This window comes from Macaca mulatta, chromosome 11 (assembly GCF_049350105.2).
Source record: "Macaca mulatta isolate MMU2019108-1 chromosome 11, T2T-MMU8v2.0, whole genome shotgun sequence".
NCBI classification, from domain to species: Eukaryota; Metazoa; Chordata; class Mammalia; order Primates; family Cercopithecidae; genus Macaca; species Macaca mulatta.
In genome coordinates this window covers 66,282,437-66,294,660 of record NC_133416.1, presented here as the reverse complement: position 1 = coordinate 66,294,660, position 12,224 = coordinate 66,282,437, and the positions used below count along the sequence as shown (strand labels likewise).

General features: G+C 36.5%; 1 pseudogene; it reads left to right on the top strand.

Moving 5' to 3' along the window:
- The first annotated feature begins 3,292 nt into the window (after positions 1–3,292).
- LOC100424939 (12S rRNA N(4)-cytidine methyltransferase METTL15 pseudogene) lies at positions 3,293–4,501 on the top strand (annotated as a pseudogene).
- Positions 4,502–12,224: the final 7,723 nt, after the last annotated feature.

Sequence of the window (12,224 nt, the reverse complement as noted above, 5' to 3'; positions counted from 1 at the left end):
AGGACTACCAAGTGGAAAATAATTTGTTGTAAGCCTTCTAAACACTGTGATTGTCTCTAATGATTTTTCTTGCAGGAGGAAGAGCATCCACGAGACTGTCTGCACCCTGAATACAGCCTGTAAAATTACCCTGTCTTGACCAACGTAAGAAGGACAATCAGCAAGTGGTCATGATAATCAACAAGAAATAAACAATGAACAGATTAGAGCCTACAATATTAATCAGTCTTACTGCAAATACACTGCACTTTGCCACTCCAAGATGGCACACATTAAACGTTCCATTGTGGATGAATTCACATCTACAGCTTTAAAGGAAGAGTCTAGAGAAGCATAGCAGCTTCTGGGGCCTCTCCTCTTGGGTGATGCTTTCCATACACTTACATGCTAGGCATTCAAAAGAGAAGAAAGAAAGTGACAGGGTGTGAATAATCCTGGCGGGGATTTTCCTGTGGCCCCCAAATTTTGTAAACATAACAAAATTGTTTGGAAACAGTAGCAGCAACCGCTAGCCCCAATCAAAATCATTTCTGGTAGCGAATCATTTCAAAATATATCTGTTATTGATCAACGGTGCTCATTTTAAAAATTGTTTTTCAAATTTTTAATTAAAATAACATACAAATTTCTGTGCAGTAGGATAAAGAATAGTAGGTTTCATTTGATCAATGCCTATTATACATCAGACACTGCACTAGAAACTTGATAGGAGCTATCTTAATCCTTGTAAGAATTCTATAAGCAACTGCTATTTTGCCCATTTTATAAACAATGAAACTGATAACCCTACCATGTTAAATAGATTCCCCAATATCAAGCATCCAGTAAGCTATGAATATTTAAGCTTAGGATGCTTGAATTTCAAATCTTGTGATATTAAATTTCAACATTATTTATATGTCAGTGATTAAGAAGATAACCTGCACTTTTTTTGTTTTTGTTTTTGTTTTTTCGAGATGGAGTTTCACTCTTGTTACCCAGGCTGGAGTGCAATAGTGCAATCAGCTCACTGCAAACTCCGCCTCCCAGGTTTCTCCTGCCTCAGCCTCCCAAGTAGTTGGGATTACAGGTGTGCACCACCACACCTGGCTAATTTTTGTATTATTAGTAAAGACGAAGTTTCACTGTGTTGGCCAGGCTGATCTCAAACTCCTGACCTCAGGTGATCTACCTGCCTCGGCCCCCCAAAGTGCTGGGATTACAGGCGTGAGCCACCATGCCCAGCTAATAACATGCTATTTTCAATGAAATATTTTTTCAAAGAACCTGTTAAAGATACTGTTGAGTCTGCCTACAAATGTGAAGAAAGGATCTCTTCTTTTGCATCTTGAGGTTCTACTGTCCGTGCTCACACTCACCTAGTACTTCTCAGTGCACTTACCTCCCTGAAGGTGAAACCAAATGACTCTAGAGCTGTAGTTCAGGCCAGTTACCTTCACTAGTCTATATCATACAGATTTCTTCAGAGAACATTCGTTCTCCCACCCTGGAAAAAATAAGGAAGTTAAAACATAACCTAAATATTACAAGACAAATTTATAAAGTTGTATATGGTGCAAGATTTTTCAAACATTTATGAGTATATTTTTTCATGTAATTTTTCCCTGTAAACATTATGGCCTAAGAATAGTTTAAAGAAACTTTTGAGAATCACAACTATATATTTTATTTATTGTCACAATACAGTGAGAATATGGCAATAACTGTCAACGAATTGAGCAACATCAGAGGCAGATACCATTTTTGTCAGTTTGGAAATGAGTGTTTGAATGTTCACAGGTAGGTCTAGAGCTTGATATTCAGCTCCCAGACTGCATACATAGTAATGATATCTTGTTCCTAGGTTACATAACAGTGACTAATTTCAGTGCAGCTGAATCATTTCCTTTAGGATTGGAACAGATTACTTTCTCTTTGGTTAAGCACAGGTATATTAATGTGCTTGAATTTGAGAACAAGGTTTTGTTAGATATAAAGGTGATAAAAGAGAGAGAGACAGACAGAGAAAGAGATATGCTTACACTGTCAGAGGATGAGGGAACATGACTGATAAAGGACCACAGATTTGTGTTTCAAACCCAGAGTTTATTCTGAATGGGATACATGCTCAGTGAATGGTAAATACATTATTTCTTAACACTTGAAATTATCAGTTTTCTCTTCTTTTTTTTTTTTTTTTGAGAAATTGAATTTGATTAAATCAAATGCACTTATAATGGGGTTCCATCATGTTGATATGACAATTGTTAGAGTACATGGAGAGAAAAATAATTATTGGATTATTCTCCTTGGTTACTAAAGACAAGAGTCAATGTCAGAGAAAATCCACTGTGACCAGGACCCCGCTGGATTAGTTCCTTAGGGATGCTGCAGCCCAGTACCATGAAAAGGAGCCTTGAAACAACAGACATTTATTCTCTTGGATCTCTGGAGCCTAGAAGTCCAAAATCAAGTTGCTAGCAGCGCCATGCTCCCCTCTGAAGGCTTAGGGGAGATGATTCCTTGCCTCTCCCAGCTTCTAATGGTCCAGGCTTTCCTTGCCTTTGGCAGTCTATCTCCAGCCTTTGCCTCCTTCTTCCTGTGGCCTTCGCCCCTGTGCATCTGTGTCTGTGCTCTTTCCCCTAAGGACACCACGAGCCACTGGATTTAAGGCCCACCATAAATCCAGGAGTATTTCATCTGGAAATCCTTAACTAATTACATCTGTAAATACTTTACTTCCAAATAAAGTCACATTCTGAGGTTCTGAGTAAACATAAATTTGGGAGGACACTGTTCAACCCACTGCACACCCTCAGACATAAGCAGGAGATGCAGGCCCTCACTCTGTCTCCCACTCTTCAGTTTCACAGATCACAAACACAAAAATATGGCCACACACACCAGGGGCACAAACAAAAATGTATATGTATTAAAGAATGCATGAGCACCTCTGTGTCTCAGTGTCTGGCACTGAGCACTCTCACAGCACAACCTGTAAGCCTAAACATCTACTCTGTGACTCAAACAAATTAAGCTCCAAGGAAATGTTTCTCTTAATCTACTGCTCTATGTTCCTAGGACAGAAAGCATCTATCTACAAATGTCATGATTATATGGGTTGGTAGAGAGTGGCTCTGAATGCAAAAAGACTGCAAGTGGCAAAACCAGTTAAGAAAGAGAAGAGTTTCCCCCAGGGATAGGACCTAGATGTGCAGCAAAGTCAGGTTCTCCAGCACCGTAGCGGTAGTCGCTGGCCCAAGTTAGAGGCCCACTGAGAAGTCTTCATGCCTCAGATTCGTTGACCTACGGAATGCTTTGGTATCCATATTTTTGTAGAATGTATAAAGAATGTCTTTCATGTTGGTTGGAATCTGGCATACCTAGGTTAGGTGTCTAGACAAAAAAGAATATATACTACAGCAGAAAAATGTAAAGAATATGAAGCCTAGAAGCAAAAAGATCAAACTCAAGCCCAGGAGTTACACAGATCTCAAGATAGAGATTTTGAAACTATGGCTAAATTACATATTCCAGTAATGGTGGATGAAGTTGTTCATTGGTCGTCACCACAAAAAAGACAGATTTTTCTAGATATGACATTTGGTTAGGGAGGGCGCGCAAAAGCCATTCTACAGAAGGAGTCAGATATTGTTCTGTGGGCCTTGGACAGAGACCCGACAGCTTATGCATTCACTGAACATCTTTCAGAGTTGTATCGTAAACAAATCTGAGCTATGCTGGGCCAGTTCAGCCAGGCAGAAGCCTTGTTAATGAAAGCTGGAGTGCAGCCAGGGACTTTCGATGGAGTTCGTATGGATCTTGGGTGTTCTTACGTGTAACTCAATACTCCTGAAAGAGATTTTTCCCTTCGGAAAGGTGGCCCCTTGGACATGAGGATGGATGGTAGCAGGTACCCTGACACTCCCACTGCTGCTGATGTTTTCAATGCTTTAGATCAACAGGCACTTGCATGTATCCTGAGAACATACGAGGAGGAAAAGCATGCCAAGAAAATTGCTTCACCAATTGTTCAGGCACGCAGCATCTGCCTCAGCAGCTTGCCAGCATCGTCGCAGGTGCATTTCCTCTCTCTGCTATTTATGCACGAAAAGACTTGCTACAGCGATCTACCCATATTGCCACCAAGACTTTCCAGGCTCTTCACATATTTGTGAACAATGAGCTCAATGAACTCTACACAGGACTGAAGACAGCTCAGAAGTTTCTGAGACCTGGTGGTCACCTTGTTACCGTCTCCTTCCATTCACTGCAGGATCGCATCATCAAAAGAACTTGCTTGGAATAGCATGACAGAAAGGTTTAACCTAAATGTTAGACAGCAAGTGATGAAAACATTGCAATTGGTTCAGATCATGAAAACACGGAAGAAGACTCTATGAGAAGAGCTCCTTTAATGTGGGAATTGATATACAAGAAGATACTTAGTCCATAAGATCAGAATGTACAACATAACCCCAGAGGGCGCTCAGCCAAGCTTAGAGCCACTATCAAATTATAAGTTACCATCATCTTATTCTTTAAATTTCTCTCATCTTTACTCATAGTATGTTCCTGAATGTCTTGATATAGGTTTAAGTGTAAGACAGTCTAAAAATTGATAACATTTAGCATTTTTTCCCTCAAAAAGAAACTGTAGAAAATATTATCATGATAGAGAAAGTTCTACTCAAGGAGCAGCAGCATCTCAAGACCAGAAAAATGTGTTAATCTTTGCATCATATTGGACTCTTGAAATGCAATCCTTCCTCTGGCCAGGAAATTTTTTAAATAATACTATGTTGTATTTATCTAACTATGTAAACTCAAGCTGTCAAAGAGAAAGATATTATAATCATATCTGCATTTCCTATATTTTGAATTTAGATGTTTTAATTTGCAACAGTCTTTCTCTGGCTCAAGTAATGATGATTATGGAATGGATTTCAGTGTCTCTACTTGTGAATAATTACTATAGTTTTCTCCAATGTAGGCTTTTTACAAATTTTATATTTTAAATTATTCATTTAAATATGTATTATGCTGATAAAATTTCATTTTTCAAATTATAGTTTATTATTTTAAGGGGTTTTTCAGTATGATATGGCCATTTTGTTCCTATATTGCAAAGTAAAAATGTAAAATCCTTACAGAGAATTGTTTCACAAAACTTATATTTCATGTCAATTGTATTTAATAATAGATCACAATGCCTTTAGTAAGCAATAAAGTCTCTTATTAGAATCTTGTATTTTTAATTGAGTAATCAAAATAATCCAGCCAAATCTATTTGAAATAGAAACCTATCTATTTAATATAGTAAAATCAATGCTCCCTTAATGTTGTTACAAAGATATGGTAACTGTAATAAGGGTAAAAGTTTATTCAGGAAAAGGGTACTTGGTAGAAGATTCTTTAACAAATTGATGAGATTAATTCATAATTCACATGTCAACTTTTTATATCTAATATGTACTTCTAATTTATTCAGTTATTCAGCAAGCACTGAACTTGTCATTAGAAAAGCAAAGGTAAGTACAACATACATGGCCCACAATACATTTCCTATTGAGGTTAGTAGAGGAAAATTATGTTAGTTACAATCACAAAAATCCATACAAAATGGACACAGTGGTAAATACTACAAACAGGTCATACATGGTACTGTAAGAACATCTAGTAAGGATTTTACCTGTTGTCAAAAACCGGGTGTGAGAACATCACGCTTGAATTGTGACCTGAATGATGAGTTGGAGATAATTAGTCAAATGGCACATGGGGTGTGGAAGAGGGCATGTTGATTAATGATACATGTAAATAAATATTCTCTTAAATAGTTATCCTTGAAATCATATCTATATACTATTAATGTGCTCAGTAAACTTTTTTCAATTACAGAAAAAAGATTCTCCATTATGGTTACAAATTTTAAGTTGGTGAATCCAAGTGAATGAAATATCAGCATAACTGTATGGACAAAATAGGTAAGAATTAAATACATGAATTTACCTCAGACTCATTTTATCTACCCTTTAACTTTAGTACCCAGGCTTGTTTACTACTTCTGTTTTACAAGCTTTATTTAAATCTGAACAATCCTACAGGGAAATGAGAATTAGAAAAGAAATCTGGAGAACAATATGCTTGAAATAGAAACGAGAGAATGAACCTAAGTTAATTCCCTGAATCCTACTTGAACAATGTATTAATTTCTCTGTGCATGTAAGTCATATTTGTGAATGAGACATATTCCCAAAAAATTCTTATCCCTGCATGTGATTGGAAAATAAAAGATCACATTTGTATATTCAACAATCATTCACCTGTATCACAAGTCATTTGTTCGTCTTTTATAGTATGGGAATTATTTTTTATGTTAAATAGAAACTGAATGTACTGGGTTGAACAGTGTCCCCCCAAAATGAATGTACTTCCTGAGCCTCAGAATGTGACTTTATTTGGAAATACTGTGATTGTGGTTATAAGTAAGCTAAGATGAGGTCATACTGGAGCAGAGCAGGCCCTTAATCCAACATGACTGGTGTTCTTTATAAGAGAAGACAGGCGGGGCATGGTGGCTCATGCCTGTAATCCCAACACTTGGGGAGGCCAAGCCGAGCGAATTGCTTGAGGCCCAGGCATTCAAGAACAGCCTGGCCAACATGGCGAAAATTCATCTCTACTAAAAATACAGAAATTAGCCAGGTGCGGTGGTGCATGCCTGTAATCTCAGCTCCCCAGAAGACTAAGGCACAAGAATCACTCGAACCCGGGAGGTGGAGGTTGCAGTGAGCCAAGATAGCCCCACTGCACTCCAGTCTGAGCAACTTGAGTTTAACACAGAACGAGACTCTGTCAAAAAAAAAAAGAGAGAGAGAGAGAGAGAGAGAAGATAGAGACACAGTGGAGAATGCCACATGGAGCTGGAGGCAGAGATTGGAGTGATACATCGTGGCAACCAACAGAAGACAGCAAAAAAAGCATGGAATAGATTCTCCCTCAGAGTTCCAGTAGTTGCCACCCTGCTAACATGATTTTGCACTTCTAGCCTCCAGAACAGTGAGAGAAAATATTTCTGAGGTTTTAAGGTACCCAGTTTGTGGTAATTTGTTACAGCAATCCTAGGAAATTAATACTCTGACAGAAAAAAATCTTGGATAATATGCATGAGAAAAATCCTTCAATAAACACAAAATTGGTTTCAAAACGTTTTCATGTAAAAACAGATTAACTTTTCAGTAATTAGTCTGTTTTACAGTCATTCTTGCCTGCTTCTTAGTCTTTGTTGCAGGATGCATAATAAAATACATGAACGAGTTTTAAATGGTTAACTTTGGAGAACGGTTTTGAAAAGTTCATACAGTATACAGAAATAAAAGCTGATGTTACAATGAAAGTGCATCACATTTCCAATAAAATATTTTTGAATCTCAAAAAAAATAAACAGAAAACAAATGCATTTGTCAATTATTTCCTCTCAAATAGATTGTTACATAATAAAATGTCGCTCCCCAGTAGTGCTGAGGCTCCATTTAGTTGCTATTTTTCACGTTTGTTTTTTTTTTTCTTTTTTTTTGAGATGGAGTTTCACTCTGTCACCCAGGCTGGGGTACAGTGCAGTGGTGCCATCTCCACTCACTGCAGCCTCTGCCTCCTGGGTTCAAGCAATTCTCCTGCCTCGGCCTCCTGAGTAGCTGGGATTACAGGCGCCTGCCAGTCCGCCCAGCTAATTTTTGTATTTTTAGTAGAGACAGGGTTTTACCATGTTGGTCAGGCTGGTCTTTAACTCCTGACCTCCAGTGATCCACCTGCCTAGGCCTCCCAAAGTACTGGAATCACAGGCGTGAGCCACCGTGCCCAGCCTCTTCATGGTATTCTAATTTGCGGATTTGGTTTGTGATCCAAAATGTGTGTAAACTAGCATGGTATTCACACAGTTTTACCTGCCAGCTGGGGAGCATTTGCAATATTAAACTTCCAATATTACTCTTAAGCTTGTATATATATGTACATCTATCTATGTCTAAATCACATATGTATTAAGTGTAATACTCTTTATTTGGGCAACCAGGTAAACACTGACTACAAAAATTGGGAACAGTTTCATTTAAAAATATTTAATTAGTTAATTAATTTTTAAGTGTTAGCTTTATTTAAATAATTGAGATTTACAGTTTTCATTTTTACTAGTTATAAGTTGTAGTCTACATTTTAATTTTAACAGATGATATTGCATATTTTAGAAAAAACTTTATAAAATAATTTTAACATTTTACATTTTCCAGTTAGTTTATACTTCTGATGGTAATATATTCAAATTGCATATACACTGAAAGTAGTTACATTTTATTTAATTTATACTATGATGAAGGTATATTCAAATAGTGTATACTTTAAAATTAATTACAGTAGAACGTAAAGCAGAAAAAAGTCTTGAGTATAGTTATACAATTAGTGGTTGTGACTAAATGAAGACAAAGTAAAGTTGATGAAATTAATATCTAATGATACATTGTGTATATTTTTGTTTTACTACCCCAAATTTTGCCAACTCATCAGTGGAACATTCATATCTGCACAATAATAATTAAATTCATTTCCCTGATATTTTGCTTATTTTCAATCACTAAAACCATTAGTGAAAATATTTTAAAGTTATTATTACAAAACTATTGCAACACAAAAGGATAAAACACGTGTATAATAATTTGTTAGCTTGATTTATAATGGTTAAATACTTAAATTACTAAGAAGCACTACTTCATTAAGGAACAATCTATCTTATGCAAAATGGAAGAATAACTTGATACATTTTAATTAGTATTTTATTTATCTTAAGTGGCCTCCATTTATTCTCATTTCCCGGGCCATGCAAACATTAGCAGTAGGCAGGGCCTGAACCTGCTCTCAGAAGATAGGGGGCAAGTGATTGGTGGTACATAGACAGCTACTTTTCAGGTGTCGCTATTAAGTTTACTAGGGCTGCCGTAACAAAGGAGCACATACTGGTTGGTGACTTACACTACAGAAACTTACCATCTCACAATTCTGGAGGCTGGAAGTCTGAGATCAAAATGTCAGTGGACTGGTTCCCTCCAAGGGCTATGAGGGAAGGATCTGTTCCAGGCTCTCTTCTGGGCTTGTAGACGGTCATCTATTCTCTGACTTCGTATGTCGTTCCCTTAGCACATGTCTGTGTCTAAATTTCCTCTTCTTACTGGATTAAGGTCAATCATATCATTTAGGGCTCACTCTAATTACTTAACTTTAACTTAATTATCTTTTAAAGACCCTGTGTCTAAATACATTCTGAGGTCATGGGAATTTTAAAAAATCATATGCATTTTAAAAATTCAGCCCATAATATCCATACACAGACATGAACATGTTCACACTTTGGTTTCTTCCTATAGGATTGAACTTTGTTGTCCATAAATGCTTGGATATTTTTTGCAAGACAATTAACATATGTCACCCGGATTTTAGCCACAAAGGACAAAGGCTTTGTAAGTATGATCATTTTTCTGGATTTAATTTTGACTCATTACCTTGAAATCATTAACAAAATTGTATATGATAATAGCTCAGCTAATAGATATAACATGGCATTCTCCCAAAAATCTAGTTTTGCTGTGTTTGACAGAGGAAGTAGTCTTCTTCAACTTTATTAAGGTTTAGCAATGCTTCATTTTTTTTGTCTTATGTAATTATTCTTCAAGGTAATAAACATGAGTCATTCTTTTATGATTGTTAATCTATTTTTATGTATCTGCATAATATGTACTTGATGGACTTTAATAAAAGCTGAAGCAAAGTCCCCTTGAGGCCATTTCCAGGCTGGTTTTGCTGCAAACTGCAGTGAGTGGAAATTCAGTTAGCTCAGCATACAGTGTGTTTCCCTTTAAAATAGATGCGCTAATGGGAAGCATGTCTGTGCTGGCCTGGTATTATGGTTTGGCCTCAAATACTGGTTGTTAAAACAAACTACACACCATCCAAGACCTAACTGCCAATAATTCCATGGTGTAACGTAACTTAGCTGAATATGCTTTTAGTTTGGAAAAGGTAAATAGGAAACAAGATAGCAAGAATAAGCATGTCTGCAAGTATGCCATCTAACTCTACTTCTGGAAAGAATCCAGGAGATTACAGAAGGACTAAACTAATCAGATAATTCTGTCAGTTTTCTGTTATGAAGAAACGTTCTATCTGAAATAATCAGTAAATACTTGAACTATTTATGGGTTCTAGCTAGGATGTAAATATGAGACATCAAACTGACTGTCTGGTAGCATGGAAATTTTGTCTACACACAATGGAATTCCAAATATTTCTTTTTTCCATAAGGGCATTTCTTAGGGTCTTTCTCTTCCATACCTCTGCCAAATGTACAATTGCTCTTAAAATCATTGTTTCTTCCACATCACCATATTTTCTTATTGTATATGTCTATCCTTCCTATTTATTGCAAATCTCTATAGACCAGAAAGGCTTTTTCTTTTAATTCACAATCATATTGTGTTACACAGTTTAAAAATAGAATAAGAATAGAATAAAATGAATTTTAAATTTTACAGTCAGAGAATGAAAAGGGTCTTCAAAAGTCACTGCCGAATTTCACATTTTCAGGGAACTAGATGTCTACATTAGTGACGAACCCCACACAAACCCACAAACGTATCAGAGAAGAGCTATGAACCTTAACATAATTTTTTAATGCATAAGCGAGTTCCTAGTGCCATGCTTTGTATCAATGATGACATTCACTGCCAGCCACACGGTGACAATATGTATTTCTCTTACAGCTAGAAAGTGGAGAGCTGGTTGCTGGATGTCAGTTCTCTGTCATTTGGTGCCCACATCACACAGAAACTCCAGTGGTGACACAGTCCTTTGCATCAGTGACAGATATCAGGAATATAATATTGATAAGCATTTGTGTCTGGAAATTAATATATTTAAGTGTTCTTCTCCTGTGACTTACCGTCTTCACAATTACGAATATTACTACAGGCTCATGCTGATTGAGACATATATTCAGATTCAGGTTAAAATTGTGTTTGTGTGTGTCAATTTTCTGTTGACACTTGGAATTTCAGGAAATACTTTCACGCCTCCTTAACGCAAACACTACTCTTCATCTTATCTCCAAAGTCCCAGAAATGGTCTGGCACATAATAGGTTGTCTTATTTATTTACTTAGTTAATTATTTAAATTTGGCCATTCTTTGAAAAGCAATGATATTCTTGATGACACCTCATCACGGCTAGTTTATTTTCTTACTGTGAGGGCTTTATATTCCAATTTCCCAGTTTTATAAGTGATTCTTCTTTATTTATTCACATCCAACTGAAATCCCTCTTGCTTTAATATAAGCCATGTTTTTCTCATATTCCTGAACAAAGAAAATATTAATTAAACACCTTTATTTATGCATAATACTTTTTGCCCATCAATTCTTACTTCTAGAGTTCGACCTTCCCTGTATAACTCTGCTATCTGCTTTTGCCAAAATAGAGCTTCATTTGCAATTGTGTGTGCAAGCCTGTGTTTGTGTGTATGTATGTGTATACTGTGTGTGGTAAGGGTGGCTGTGTTAAATGGAGATGGCAAATTGATTATTATCTTAACTCTTCTCAAGAAACTCGTGAGTTATGCATGACCATTCTATGGCTAATGCGGGCACAGGATATTCTTAGGAACAGAGAAGCAGATGCTGGCAAATTGCAATGCCCTGTAGCAAACTACATATGAAAAGCAGTAGCTAAAATATATATTTTTAAATACAGGTATAAAGCAAAAATAGGGGCATAAGACAAAAATGAACTTAACACAACTGTAAACCAAATAGATATGTGTAACCTATTTTTTGTGGTTAATATAACTGGATGCTGGAAAAGTATACCAGGAATCATGGCAGGGATGGGGGAACTTGGAAATTTCTAACAACTGAGAGGACCTAGGTTTGTTTGATGCCAAGATATGCTTTCCCACTATACTTCCTTTTAATTATCATATTCTTAAATCTTTTAAAATATATCACCTTCCATTAGAAATGTTGTTTGTTATCTACAAAGGACAAAATACCTTTAAAATTCTCTGCTACTTACTAATTTTGGGAGCCCGGTTAGAATCTCCAAACCTCAGTTATCTCATGTCTTAAAGGAATGTATCATACCTCCTAGGACTGCTTTAAAGATTAATTGAGATAATGTCTATAAACACCTGGCGGTGAAAAATACAA